This window comes from Macaca mulatta, chromosome 1, assembly GCF_049350105.2.
Source record: "Macaca mulatta isolate MMU2019108-1 chromosome 1, T2T-MMU8v2.0, whole genome shotgun sequence".
Classification (NCBI taxonomy): domain Eukaryota; kingdom Metazoa; phylum Chordata; class Mammalia; order Primates; family Cercopithecidae; genus Macaca; species Macaca mulatta.
In genome coordinates this window covers 84,206,864-84,222,736 of record NC_133406.1, presented here as the reverse complement: position 1 = coordinate 84,222,736, position 15,873 = coordinate 84,206,864, and positions in this window count along the sequence as shown.

Genomic DNA, 15,873 nt, shown 5'->3' with positions numbered 1-15,873 from the left:
TAAAGCCAGCTGAAATCTTTAAACTTTGCTGTAATGTTGCCTTTTGACAAAAGCACACCTGAAGCAGTTGTTGGGCCCAGCCAGCAGCTGGTGAAGCAGCGCCTGGGACTGTGTTTATGTGGCTGAGGGTTGCTGACTGCAGAGGATGAGGTCAGGCGGCCAGAGCCACTGGGGGAAAGTGAGACAGGTTCCATTCTAAGCTGCCACTCAAGCATCTGGAAGCCCATTGGCAGCTCCTGAGATGATCAAAACCTGCCACTCAAGCATCTGGAAGCCCATTGGCAGCTCCTGAGATGATCAAAACCAAATGGCTGAGGGCTTGTCTTTTATCTTTGCAAACGTACCTTAACCACGGAAGAAAAAGTCACTGACTCCCCATCACTCGGCAAAAGAATCTGCCCTGCTCAACTCACTGTGTTAGACGGAGGAAAAAAGAGCCCTCTTCCATGGCAGCCCTGGCAGGGCCCCCTACAGACCTTACATTAAAGCTCTTCTTGGTTAGTTAGGTTCTTGAGCCCAGAGCTGTGGCTCCCTGCCCATCAGGCTGGGTTGCACATGCAAAGAGCCTTCTACCAGAAGACCTAGACTGAACTGCCAGCCCCATCCCCGCTGAGCCAGGGGCACTGAGTTGGTCCCTTCTCTCTGCGAACTAGCTGTCTTGTTTACATGGGAGGAGTTATCCTTCACCCAGGGAGTCTTTGGGTGATCACATGCATCTCAACAGTAGTAAGCATCTGCCCTGGGCTGAGGTTAGCTGGGGTATCTTCCTGTCTCAAACTAAAGGATCAGCAGGAACTTCAGTTTTACTCCAAGGAAAACAATTTAGTACATTATTATTATACTTATGCCAACACAGGTTGAAATCCCTATGAGTATTTAAGACAACAGCAGACTTTAGAGAGATTTGAAACCTGCACACAAGCCACACTGGGCAATACTACCGGAGAGCAAAATCACCATCCTCTGCCATCCTGTGCCTGGGCTACTAGGGACTGCTCCTGGGGAATGGCTGAAAAAACAGAATTATGTTAAAATGCTTTGTAGACTGTGCAATGCTAGACAAATAGAGGAGATTATTTTTATTTATATTCGCATTATTGTGTTAACCTTGGGTTCCCAGCTAGATGGGAAATTCTTGAGAACAGAAACAATGTCTTGGTCGGGTGTGGTTGGCTCATGCCTGTAATCCCAGCATTTTGGGAGACCGAGGCAGGAGGTTCACTTGAGCCTAGGAATTTGAGACTAACCTGGACAACACAATGAGACCCCATCTCTAAATAAAAAATAAAAAATAAAAACCAACCTTAATTAGCCGGTTGTGATGGCGTGCGCCTGTGGTCCCATGAACCCAGGAGATCGAGGCTGCAGTGAGCTGTGAAGCCATGATTACGCCACTGCACTCCAGCCTGGGTGACAGGGCAAGACCTTGTCTCAAAAAAAAAAAAAAAAAGGAAAGAAAAGAAAAGAAACAATGTCCTTCTTGGGGCTTGCTTTCTCCCTTTTCTTCCTTCCCAGACCTGCACTGAACATACCACAGCTGCTCCATAAATACAGGGGTCCTGAGGACAATGAGGAGACTCTCAGTGTTAACTCAAAGACATCTGGATTTGAATGAATCTCTCGACTGAAATGGATGAGGGAAATCCTCACAGAGGCCCCCTCCTCTAAGCCCCAGAGAGCCTGTAATTGCCAGCGGAATCTGCCATTCTCTGTGACAGGCCCTGAGACTAACCATGAGGTTTCCCGTACTGCAGAATGAATCTGAGGAGGTACCCAGAAAGTCTAGACAAGCCCTGGGAGATGGGGACAGAGGGTAAGAGAGAGGCCAAGTCAATCTGCAGAAAGAGAAGGAAAAGGTGACCTCCAAAGGTAGGCTTGGTTCTTGGGGTGGAGGCTGTGTGTGGTGCACGCGCATGTGTGTGGCAGGGGGTAGCGCATGTGTGTGCCCTGGAGGGCAGCTGTTGGGGGTAAGGAATGAGGGATGTGTCTCAGCAGCGGGTCAGTGGAGGATACATGTGGCCCTCTTACTCTATCCATAGCAGGCGCACAGTTGGTACGTTCAACACCTCCATGAAGGCACTGCAGCTGGCTGGGTGCGGTGGTTCACCCATGTAATCCCAGCACTTTGGGAGGCCAAGGCAGGTGGATCACCTGAGGTCAGGAATTCAAGACCAGCCTGGTCAACATGGCCAAAAATTGGCCGGGCATGGTGGCACATGCCTGTAGTCCCAGGTACTTGGAAGACTGAGGCAGGAGAATCACTTGAACCTGGGAGGCAGAGGTTGCAGTGAGCCAAGATTGCACCACTAAACTCCAGCCTGGGCAACAGAATGAGACTCTGTCTAAAAAAAATAAATAAATAAATAAATATTTAAAAAAGAAGAACACAAAAGAGAAAAGAAAAAAGGGGGAGTAAGATGTGGCTGGGCCAGAGGAGGGTAGCAGTTTTGGGGTGAACATGGCGTTCCAGAGAGTATCAGGCGACTGGAATTAGAAAGTGAAACGGGAGTGACTAGAGATACAGCTGGGAATTAGAAATTGGATCCTCCTACATGTTCTTCAGAAGATTCAAAGCTGAAAATTATTCGTCAATTATTTACTCTGTTTCTGTAAGTGTGTCTTCAGATGCGACCCAGCTCCAAGTCAGAACTGTGGGGGTCGAGGATTCTACAGGGTTGCCTTGGGTGAGTGGCTTTTATTTGTATTGATTAATTTATATCTGCCACTTTGCAAAAAAGTGACTTGAGGTGAGGCAAGAACATTTAATCTCTCTGAATCTTTTTCTTCCTCTGACAAATTGGGCTCCTGACACCAGATGAGAGGTGTCCAGGTGTCATGGTAACCAGGTGTGAGGCTGTGGAAATTACATAAGAACACGTGCGAAGCACCAGCACAGTGCCTGGGACCCAGTAAACCTCCAGAATTGCTGGCCCTTCCCCAAAACAACTTGCCATTGTTCCCAGCACAAACAAATGATAAAGGCTTGAGGTGATGTATGTGCTAAGTACCCTGATCTGATCATTACACATTGTATGCATGTATCAAAATATCACACTGTACCTCATCAATATGTACAATTATTATGTATCAACTAAAATTATAATAAAAGAAAGAAAAAATTGAAAACAACTCAAATCTCCTTAAATTGCTGAATGGATCAACTGTGGGTTTAAAAAACTCCCAAAACTTGTCATCTAGTGGAATCCTGTGACTGTTTAAAATGAGATAATAGGGTAGAGGTTCCCTAAAATTAGAAGCCCTCTGTACATACAAATTGTTATTGCTGTCTTCACTATTATCTTAAAGTGCTTTGCAGACATGAAGTTGACAAAGGAAATGTAATAACAGCTTGTCCAAGAACTTCAAGTATTCTTATGCATTACCCAAAGCTCTCTAACATCTGGGGAAAAGGGTTGGAGAGGAAAGGGAGGCAGTTTTAGTCTTTATCCCTTAAAGATGCTGTCAAAGAAAGGAATGATTCATTGTGTCTACTTCTATCTGAAACACTCAGGCTCATAACAGAAAGGCCAGCCCCATTCTGGCCCAGTACCATTCTGATGGTACTGGGGCTTCAGCCCACATATTTGGACTCCTAAGTAAGAGCTTTTTTCACCATTCAGCACAGCCTAACAAGCAGGGCACCAGAGCTGTACAGACCAGGCTGTAACCATAGCCACACGCGTGCACATGCACTCTCACACACACACTCTCACACACACACTCTCACACACACACTCACACACACACACTCACACACACAGACTCACACACTCACACACACACACTCTCACACACACACACACACACACACACACGAGCCTTATTGCCCATTTGGCCTGGGGCCTCACCTGCCAGGGCTGCTCTGCCAAATGGGGAAGCAGAACAGAACACGGATAGGCCTTTACTAACCCAACACTGAAATTTTAGGAGAAAACATCCCAGCCCAGCCGATGGCCCAGTTGTAGCTGACCAGTGACAGAAACCACTACAGCCCCTTGGGCAGACCACAGAGGTACCCACCCTTAATCACCCTCTCCCCTCCCTGCCAGCCTCTGCTCCTGAGAAACTCTTGATCTCATTTAAGACTTTTCCAGCCGGGTGCGGTGGCTCAAGCCTGTAATCCCAGCACTCTGGGAGGCCGAGGCGGGCGGATCACGAGGTCAGGAGATCGAGACCATCCTGGTTAACACGGTGAAACCCCGTCTCTACTAAAAAAAATACAAAAAACTAGCCGGGCGAGGTGGCGGGCGCCTGTAGTCCCAGCTATTCGGGAGGCTGAGGCAGGAGAAAGGCGTAAATCTGGGAGGCGGAGCTTGCAGAGAGCTGAGATCCGGCCACTGCACTCCAGCCCGGGCGACAGAGCGAGACTCCGTCTCAAAAAAAAAAAAAAAAAAAAAGACTTTTCCCCAGGGTCAAAGACATGTGTGAAATGAGGTCTTGAGTTCATTGTACCTGATTTGCATATGACTAGCATATTTCTGCACAGGCTTTGAGACAGTCACTTCTATCTCTTCCCCACCCACCCTCGAATCCTGCCCTTCCTCCTGGACCAGGAAACGCCTGCTTTTGTCCCCATGTGCCTGACAGCCTCTTTTGTGATCCCTGTGCATGAATCCCAGCCATCACCCAGCAAGTACAGCCTCATCTGAACCTGTCACTGTCTGTCTCCCAGTGCACTTGCCTCCCTAGCCACCTACTTTCAAAAATGAAAAAAAACAGAAAAAAAAAAAAACTACCTGCTTTCAAAAATGCCCTTAAATAATTCTTTGCTTTCTTCATCGGTTTCTTCAATACCTTCTACTTGAACTTGCTCATCTGGCTTTCCCTTAGGAGCCTGACAGGGCCCAGAGTCAGGGCCTGGCCCAGGCCTGTCTCATCAGTATTCCAATCGGGTGCTCCTGTGCCCACCGTCAGCAGTGAGTATGCAGGGGTGGGCAGGTGGGCAGTCCTGCCCCGGCCCCTTGTCCTCTCTTCCCCTGCAGCCCAAGGTCTTGGCTGACATCGTCATTGTTCTGGTGGGCCCTGCACAGCTAGCCTCACATGGTAATAGGCACTCAGCCCCCAGAATAGATACATCATTTAGCAAAACATGAGGCAGGAGCCTCACAACCCTTACCCTGAATGATTTAAGGACATAAGAAGAAAGATATGTCTTGGCTTGTTAAGCTGCCAACACTCAGCCAGAGGCCCTGTGCTGGGCTGGAGCGGAGAGCTCTAGGGAACAATCTGCTCTTGTCAAATTATAAATTACATATCCCCCTCCCCCGGCCCAGGCCCTGCTTCCTGGGCTTCAAAGAGCCCCAGAAGTGCTGGCTCTAGATCCCCTGGAGAGGCTTCAGAGAGGATCACCAGGATTGTTCAAATGAGACGATGGGTGTGAGGCTGCTGTAAAAGAAAAGGCACCCCGCACAGGCAAACTGCTAGCATTAGGATTATTATGACTATTATGAAAGTAAAATGTTCCGCAAGCTTAAAAGCTAACAAGGGAGAAGTAAAAATAGCCAGTCCAACAAGCCCTGAAGTATGCTATCCTCTTTTCTAAGTCCTAATACTATTAAAAACAGAAAAGGGGTTCTACAGTGCCAAAATCTATAAACCTCTTTCCTTCCACAGTGTGCTGTCTGTAATTTGCTCCAGGTAAGAGTGTGAGCTAATGGGGTACAGTGCAGGGAAGTGTTGCTAAAGCACCCAGGGAGACTCCCCCAAGCCAGCCCACCCTGAGCCCCTGTCTGAGAGCAGGGCTTGACCAAGTCCAGAAGGCTATTATCTGCTATTCAGAAACTTCCTTCAGCAACAAAGAGCTTTCTGTAAAAGACTGCCCACTGGAAATGGGAGTTCTCCCTCTCTCTTTGTTGAGTGTTGGGTGATGAGGTTTTTTTTTTTTTTTTTTTTTTTTTTTGAGACGGAGTCTCGCTCTGTCACCCAGGCTGGAGTGCAGTGGCCGGATCTCAGCTCACTGCAAGCTCCGCCTCCCGGGTTCACGCCATTCTCCTGCCTCAGCCTCCCAAGTAGCTGGGACTACAGGCGCCTGCCACCTCGCCCGGCTAAGTTTTTGTATTTTTAGTAGAGACGGGGTTTCACTGTGTTACCCAGGATGGTCTCGATCTCCTGACCTCGTGATCCGCCCGTCTCGGCCTCCTAAAGTGCTGGGATTACAGGCTTGAGCCACCGCGCCCGGCCGGTGATGAGGTTTAGATGGCTCAGTGATTTGGTTGAGCCATCACCACCACCTGACCGCGACCATGGCCCAGCTCCTGCCCGTCAGTGCCTCAGTGCCCTCAGATCTGAAATGATGGCCCCTTTACCCGGCTCTCAGGCCTGGAGAGAAAGCCAAATGGGACAGATATCCTAAATGCCTCCATCTCTTCTGAGCAACATCTGCGAAGAGTAATAAAAACTGTGGGTCTGGTGTGCCGTGGTTCATGCCGGTAATCCCAGCACTTCGGGAGGCCAAGGTGGGAGAACTGAGGCCAAGAGTTCAAGACCAGCTCGGCCAACGTAACAAGTCTTCATCTCTACAAAATGCTTTTTAAATTAGTCAGACACTGTAGCATTCCTATAACTTCAGCTACTTGAGAGGCTGAGGCAGGAGGACTGCTTAAGCCTGAGAGTTGGAGGCTGCAGTGAGTTATGATCATGCAGTACTACACTCTAGTCTGTGTGACACAGCAAGACCCTGCCTGTACAATAAAAACAAACAAACAAACAACTGTAGGAGGTACAGACCTTCATTATCCAGGTGTGTGAAAGCAGGTGGGGAAGTCGAGCTTTGCCCTCAGCCCCCAGGAACACTGGGGGAAATAAATGACCTTGAACTTGGCATTGCTGGGCATCCTGCGCAGGGAGCATGTGGACTCTAGGGTAGTGCTGAGGGTGAACTAGCTGGCCCCTACCTAACAGCCTTTGTTCTCCCCAGGGAGTGCTGATGAAGTTCAAAGATCCTCCTCTTTACTCCCTCACTTGGCCAAGTGGATGTAGCATGGGGACCCAACTGGGAGTTGTCAAAGCAGAGGGGCCTGATACAGGTGAACCTTCAGGAGCCCTGGCTACAATCACTGGCTTTGACATAGTAATTAGTGGAGCCCAGCAAAAGGCAGGCTTTTCAAATGACTGTACTTACATTTGTTACAGGATTGTTCAACATAACAAAGATGTCCAGTATAAAATTATCTAAATGAACTCTTTTTATTTAAAATGCACACACATTCCTTTGAGGAATGAAAGTGAAAGGTCACTCAGAACCTTAACTTCCAGGTGGGTGTCTGCAAGGGTTCCTTTTCGTCACTTGTAACGCAGCTGTTCTCCCTACCCCACAGCTATGTAGGCTAACCTGTGCATCGGATCCGGTATGAAGACTTTCTTCAGAGAGTGTCCAGAACCTTCAGGTGTTAAGTTAGCTAATTTAGCAGAAGGATGGCATGCATCTTGCAGTGACAGCAAGTGCCACCAAGCTATGAGAGTTGTGCATTCTTATACCCTGTGGTGGGACTCCCTCTCTGAGATTGGTGTCTCTAGGGGTCCTGCTGTTCACATGCTTGCTATGATGGGTTGTAGTTGAAGTAGCAAAGTTAATTACAATGATCCTAGATTTGATCATTGTGCATGCTGGCTCTGTCACCCCCACACATCTGGTGGTGGGTTTTGCAGACATGCAAATTAGGCCACCCTAATATATTGATGTGGCTAAGATGAGCTGCCCTTCCTTAGGATGCAGATAGCTCTCATGGGTTGGTATTGTCAACTGAAGAATGTTGAGGTTCATACGTTTAGAAAGGAGAGCCTTATTTCTCATAAAGGGCTGTAGCCTGCAGGGTAGTCATTTTGACAGATTGGGAAGGATAGCCTCCAGTCAGAAGCCAGAAACAGATACTCCAAGGGAGGGGCAGAGGGGTCAGGAATTTATGCTGAGCAGGGTGGCTGGTTATACATATTCAGTAAGCTAGAGGAGGAGTCATGAATATTTATGAAAGGAGAAAACGTGCTCTTGCACAGTTGAGCTTCATGCTCTCTCATAGGACCAATGTACCAAAAAATGGCTGTGTTAGCATGATCTGGGGGTGGAGTATTCTACCCTCTGACATCAAAAGGTGAAGCAGAGGACATGAAGACCCTCACTGAGCATTCTCTGTAGACTGGCCAGGACCACTCTGTGGTTGGTGGTCTCTTATCAGGCAAAAAAAGAGGGGCAACATCAGGTGGTTGGTTGATATCAGTGTGGAATCTTTCAAAAGGGCTGGATTCTTTTCAGCCCTCAGGAGAAAGCCTAATGGCGATTAACAAGGGAAGGAGTATAACAAGGTGTTGAGTCCCCCATTCCATCATGGCTGAGAACTCAGTGAAAACTCTGGGGTTCCTTGGCCAAGAGGAGGTCCCTTCAGTCGGTTGAGGGGCTTAGGATTTTATTTCTCAGCTTTGTGTCATAGTTCTTATTTTTCCTCTACACAAATATACTTTAGTGTCCCTTAGAACAGAACCAAACCTCTAAGAGCAATGCCATGTCTCTCGGTGCTTTTCAAACTCCCCCTTCTCAATAAGCCCCTTCACGAGTGGGGAATAAACCAGACCCTAATCAGATAGTCCCCCAGCCAAACACAGAGCTTGTAAACATATGGAGTGCAGGGACCATGTCTGGCCTCCTACATCACTAGCATGAGATCTTGCACAGGCAACTGCACAGGGACTCAAATGATCTGGAGGATAATGGCAGAACATGTCCTCTAGCAGAATCCTATATGGTCTGGGTAAGGCTGGCCCAAAATGGACCAATCATTGTACCTCATCCTCCTGCTATAGTGATTGGTTTAGAAAAAGACATGTGACCTAATTATAGGCAATCATAGGCTTCTCTGGAATTAATTTATAAACATTGGGTAAAACTAAGACTTGTTCTCTTTCAACTGGAGTTGTCAAGCCAGGAGAATGTGAGTCCAGGTAGCAGCCATAGTGCCTGCATACAAGCAGGGGTGGGATAGGCCAGATGGAAAGAGGGAAAGGACACCTTGAGAACCTTATCTGAGCAACTGAATCTAGCTGTGCCTAAAGTAACAACAGCCCTGTTAAATAAGCAAATGGAAATTATATTTCTAAAGGAATTAGTGTGGTTTTTCTGTCAAACCCAGAAGTTCTGATAATGTGATGGTTGTATATTCATGCTATTTCCATATTTTCTCATGTTCACACAGGCAATTAATAATAAATGCTCATTTACTTACTAAGCAAAAGTGGTACACAGTAGCTCACATTTTTCTATACCCACAGTTGCCCTCACAAGGTAGCTAAGCTCATTCAAATGGGTCCAGGCCATAGGACAGAGTTCCAAGGACTGTAGTTTATACCACCTTCCACACCACCTCCCCACTTTGCAACATGCCCCTAGAAAATGTCCAAATGTCTCTTGCACAGTCTTCTTACCTGCTAATTTATTAATTGCCACCTTGGCCAACCAGGTTTGTATAGATTAAAACAAAGGAAACAGGCCCAGTGCCGCGGCTCATGCCAACACTTTGAGAAACAAGGCAGGTGAATTGCTTGAGCCCAGGAGTTTGAAACCAGCCTAGGCAACGTGGTGAAACCTTGTCTCTACAAAAAACACAAAAATTAGCTGGGTGTGGTGGCACACACCTATAGGCCCAGTTACTTGGGAGGCTGAGGTGGGAGGATCACTTGAGCCCAGGAGGTTGAGGCTGCAGTGAGTGGAGATCACTGCACTCCAGCCTGGGCAATAGAGCAAGACCCTGTCCCTCTGCTCCAAAAAAAAAAAAAAGAAAAAGAAAAGAAAAAGAGGAAACAGTTTTTAGAATGAGCCCACCCAGCTTGTTGTCACTTTGTTACAGTCACAGAGAACCTCATGCCAACAGTCGCAATCATGGTAATAGCATGCATTTATACTTCTTTAGATATGCTAAGGCATGTTACTTCCTCTGTCTAGTTATTTAGTTCAGGAGATTCACATGTCCTCAATTCACCAGGGGCAATCTGGCCACAAACTGATTTAACCAAAATTCCAAAGAAATTGCTTAAGGAACTAAAAGGACTAGTTATTAACTTAGAATAAGAAATATGACATTTCATATCTAATTGACCAGGGGGTTAGAGAATTGACTTTGGTCAGTCTGAATATTGTCTCCACAGTAAGAAAATCTACTGTAGAAATTTAATTACGAAGACCATTGGGTAAATATGAAACAAGATGAATGATCTTGGATAATCATGTTGCTTATTTTCATCAAGCTGGAAAAATGAGATGAATCATGCTTGTCTGGTGGTCAGATAGCCATTTCTGCAAGTCAGAGCACCCTCTCCAACAGGGCTACAGACTTCTTAAGAAATTCTTGCATATTCACACAACAGGTCCCTTCTCTACCTCCTTCTCTGTGTATTCAAGTTGCTGCCATCATTCAAGGCTGATTTTAACAAAAGATGCAGAAGAAGGTGTCAACCTGAAATAATCAAAAGGATCAGAATCCCTTTTTTTTTTCATTCTGTCACCCATGCTGGAGTGCAGTGGTGAAATCATAGCTGCTTGCAGCCTTGACCTCCTGGGCTAGGCCTCCCAAGTAGCTAGGACTACAAGCGTGCACCACCACATTTGGCTAATTTTTAATTTTTTTTAGGGACAGGATCTCACTATGTTGCCCAGGCCGGTCATGAACTCCTGGCCTCAAATGATCCTCCCACCTCAGCCTTTGAAAATGTTGGGAATACAGGCATGAGCCACCCCATCTGGCCTTAGACTCCAATTTTAAAGAGTTTATTCAGGGGGAAAACTGGAAATGGCTCTTCAGGAGACACAGACTCCAGAGAAATGGAGTCACTGTTTCAAATTTAAAAGTTACATGGTTGCTTACATAGGCAGAAAACAATTAAATTTAACAGGATTACATTTTCTATTCAAGGCTGGTTTATGAATTACAACAATTTAATTAGTTACAGTCTGTTTTCTTTTCCCTACATCTTGTTTTCATTTCTTTTCCAATTTAAAAGGGTATGTTTAACATGCCATTTTAAGACAATATGATAGCCATGAAGATTATGTAAGAAAGTGACATTTGGCCAGATGTCTTCTGCTAAAGAAGCAGAAAGGCTAGAGAAGAGAAGACACAGACAGAGGACACATGGAAAGGAAGGCAACTTGCTGTGTGACCCCAGGGCAGAACTAACACCTAGAAAAGCTCCCAAGTTTTCCTCTCCTTGCCTCCATCTCCCAGATCACCACCCAGCACTCTGGCTGGGAAAAGCGGTTTCTTTGTGATTGATGCTCAGCAGACAAAGTTATTGACTCACATAGTGATACATAGGTAATAAAAATAGATTCTAGAGCAAGTCTGATACCAGCTCCCGGCCTATGACTTCCCGGCATCAAAAGAAAGAAATTTAGTTGAGCAAGGAGGTTCTTAGAGTGAGAGAGTGACTGAGTGCAGTGACTCAAGCCTGTAATCCCAACAGTTTGGGAAGTCGAGGTCAGGAGTTTGAGACCAACCTGGGCAGCATAATGAGACCCCCTTCTCTAAAAAAAAAAAAAAAAAAAAAAATTAAAAATAAAGAGTAAGAGAGAAAGCAAGTGTGTTTATTCTTCAGTGGGGAGAGGCATTTTACCAAAGATGAGGGCAGTGGGTAAAGTAGATTCTGTAGCCCTGGGAATAGCCTTAGGCTAGTGTGGACTCCCAAATTAGCTGAGCAGAAGCAACAACCTCTCATCCGTTCCACCCTCCCCTGCCAGATTGTGAGCTCTCAGGGCCCCTCAGAGCTCCTGGGCCAAACTCAGTCAATGAGTGCATCAGCATTTTCAGGCTACCAGAACTCAGCCTTGCCAGACCAAAGAAAGTACAATATTGGTTTTGGGCAGGGCATGGTAACTCATGCCTATAATCTCAGCACTTTGGGAGGCCGAGACAGGACGGATCACCCAGGCCCAGGAGTATGAGACCAGCCTGAGCAACTTAGTAAGACCCAATCTCTAAAACAAACGAACAAACAAAACCCCACAAAACTTTGGTTTTGGTGTTTGTTCTTGTTTTATAATTTTTATTTATTTATTTCTAAATTTATTTTAACTTATTTTTTAATTGACACATAATGATTGTACTTATTTATGAGGTACATAGTATGTTCTTGTCTTTTATTTTTTTTTTTTTATTTTTTTATTATACTTTAAGTTCTAGGGTAAATGTGCACAACGTGCAGGTTTGTTACATACGTATCCATGTGCCATGTTGGTGTGCTGCACCCGTTAACTCGTCATTTACATTAGGTATATCTCCTAATGCTATCCCTCCCCCCCTCAACCCCATGACAGGTCCCAGTGTGTGATGTTCCCCACCCTGTGTCCAAGTGTTCTCATTGTTCAATTCTCACCTGTGAGTGAGAACACACGGTGTTTGGTTTTCTGTCCTTGTGATAGTTTGCTCAGAATGATGGTTTCCAGCTTCATCCATGTCCCTACAAAGGACATGAACTCATCCTTTTTTATGGCTGCATAGTATTCCATGGTGTATATGTGCCACATTTTCTTAATCCAGTCTGTCATTGATGGACATTTGTGTTGGTTCCAAGTCTTTGCTATTGTGAATAGTCCCTCATAAAGGCTATAGTGAAAAATGAAAAGTGCTATTGTGAAAAGTGCTGCATAAAGTGCTGCATAAAATTTTTAAAAGTATCCTTTTTCCCCTTTATTTTACCTTTTAAAAATTAATTATTTATTGTTTTAACTTAAAAGTATACAGATTCCATTTTTTTTCTAAATTCAAAGCAAAGAAAATTGGGGGAAAAAGTCAATCCTACCACCTGCTAACAACAAGGAATGACTATAACAAGAATCGGGTAAAGCCTTAAAACGTCTTACAACAACTGAGGAACACAAAGGAAGGCTGGAACAAAGGGAATAAATATACCATGTTTTTGAAGAGGAAGACTTAACATAATAAAAACTTCAGTTCTCCATAATTTAATTTTTTAAAGTGATGCAGTCTATTAAAAACACCATTCTTTTAACCAGACAAACTGATTATAAAGTTTATGAAAAAATGAACATGAATACCTAGGAAAATACTGATAAAGAAGATGAGGAACAAGGCCTACCAGATACTAAAACATATTCCAAAATTTCAATAATTAAAACAGCTTGGAGTCTGGCACAGTGTCTCATGCCTGTAATCCCAGCACTTTGGGAGGCCAAGACAGGCAGATCACTTGAGGTCAGGAGTTCAAGACCAGCCTGGCCAACATAGTGAAACCCCGTCTCTACCCAAAATACCCAAAATTAGCCAGGCGTGGTAGCAGAAACCTGTAGTCCCAGCTACTCAGGAGACTGAGGCAGGAGAATCACTTGAATCCAGGAGGCGGAGGTTGCAGTGAGCCGAGATCATGCCACTGCACTCCAGCCTGGGCAACAGTGCAAGACTCCGTTTCAATAAATAAATAAATGCATACATGCATGCATAAAACAGCTTGAAGAAAAAGACTAATGGAATAGAAAAGAAAATTTTAAATTGACACTCCAATAGAGAAATTTTGTGTATAATAAAAGAGACCTTTCAAATCAATGGAGAAGAGGAACTTGTCAGTACACGGAACTGGGAAACACACCCACGCCTGAAGGGTAGAGCAGTAACAGCCACAGGACAAGCTCAGACCAATGGTAGAAAAGAGATAGAAGGAAGAAATGGATAACTCCCCCTCCTTTCCTCCCTGTGTGGCCAAAGAACTGTTTGGAAGCCTCCTGCCATTTCTTGTGAAGCCTGGCCAGCTGCCTTGCATGTGCCTTCCTGCCTCCCCTTCTTTATCCCCTTGTACTCTCTCTTGCTTCACTGTAATTGCATCTCTCTATTGCTTTGCTTTAAGATCTGTTCTCTGGCTGGGCATGGTGGCTCACGCGTGTAATCCCAGCACTTTGGGAGGCTGAGGTGGGTGGATAACCTGAGCTCAGGAGTTAAGAGACCAGCCTGGCCAACATGTGAAATCCCATCTCTACCAAAAATACAAAAACTAGCCTGGCGTGGTGTCGTGCGCCTGTAATCCTAGCTACTTGGGAGACTGAGGCAGGAGAATCACTTGAACCCGGGAGGTGGAGGTTGCAGTGAGCTGAGATCACACCACTGCACTCCAGCCTAGGTGACAGAGTAAGACTCTGTGTCAAAAAAAAAAAAAAAAAAAAAAAAAAAAATCTGTTCTCTAGGTAATCTGGGCTAAGACATAAGAGAAGACATGATAGAATAAAGCCTGATAGAATTTCTTTGAATCTTGGAGTAAGGAAGACCCTTGGAACTATAACTCAAAAATTCAGGAGCCACAGAAGATTGATAAGTTCAAATACATAAAAATTAAAACCTCTGCATGGCGAAAAACATCAATAAACTAAGTCAAAGGTGAGCAAGCAACTGGGGAAAATAATTGCAATTCCTATCTCAGACAAAGGGTTAACATTTCTAATGTCTAAAGGCTTCCTAGAAATCAGTAAGACAAAGACTAACAACTCAACAGAAATAGAGGCAAAGGATATGAATAGACAGTTCACAGAAAGGAAAATACAAACAGCTCCTAAGCATGTGAAAAGATGCTCAACTTCATACATCACAAAAGAAGGCAAATTAAAACTTCACTGAGAGTTCTATAAGGAACTCCCATAACCCAGTATTACAAAGGCAAATAAGTCAATACAAAATGGGGAAGAGATTTGAAAAGACACTCCACAGAAGATTAGGAACAGAGCTGGGTGCAGTGGCTCACGTCTGTCATCCCAGCACTTTGGGAGGTTAAGATGGGAGAATCACTTGAGGCCAGGAGTCCGAGACCAGTCTGGGCAATGTAGCAAGACTCTGTCTCTACGAAAAATTAAAAAATTAGCCAGGCATGGTGGCTTTCACCTGTAGTTCTAGCTACTTAGGAGGCTGAAGTGGGAGGATCATTTGAGCCCAGAAATTCGAGGCTGCAGTGAGCTATGATTGCACCAGTCTCTGCACTCCAGCCTGTAAGAGAGACCTTGTCTCATAAAGAAAACAAACAAACAAGCAAAAGATTAGGAATAGCCAATAAGTACTTGAAAATATGTTCAACATCATTAATTATCAGGGAAATGCAAATTAAATATATGATTAGGTACCACCATATATCTTCTACAATGAGCAAAATATAAAATAATAACAATATCAAGTATTGATAAGGATATGTGACTATTGAACTTTTGTACTTTGCTGATGGGAGGATAAAATGATACAACCACTTTGGAAAGCAGATGGCTAGTTTTGTATCAAGTTAAACATATATTATATTGTATTACTCAGAAATTTCACTTCTTAGAAATTACTGAAGACACATGAAAGCATATAAACACAAAAATATTTGTACATGATTATTCATAACTGATTTATCCATAATAGTCCCAAGCTGGAAATTATATATCCATCAAATTTGTATTTTTTTAAAAATATAAAAATTATCTGGGCAGGGTGGTGCACTCCTGTAGTCCCAGTTACTCGGGAGGCTGAGGCAGGAGAGTCACCTGAATCCAGGAGGCAGAAGTTGCAGTGAGCTGAGATCACGTCACTGCACTCCAGCCTGAAAGACAGCAAGACTCCATCTCAAAAAATAAAATAAAATAAATAAAAAATAAAAGTATACATATTCAATTTTTTTTTTTCTAAATTTAAGCAAGGAAAATTGGGGGAAAAGCCAAACCTGCCACCTGCTAACAACTAGTAATGACTATAACAAGAATTGGGTAAAGCTTTAAAACACACTGAGGAACACAAAGGAAGGCACAAAGGGAATAAATATACCATGTTTTTGAAGAGGAAGACTCAACATAATAAAAACTTCAGTTCCCCATAACTTACTTGATAAAGGTGATGCAGTCTATTACCAACACCATTTTTTTAA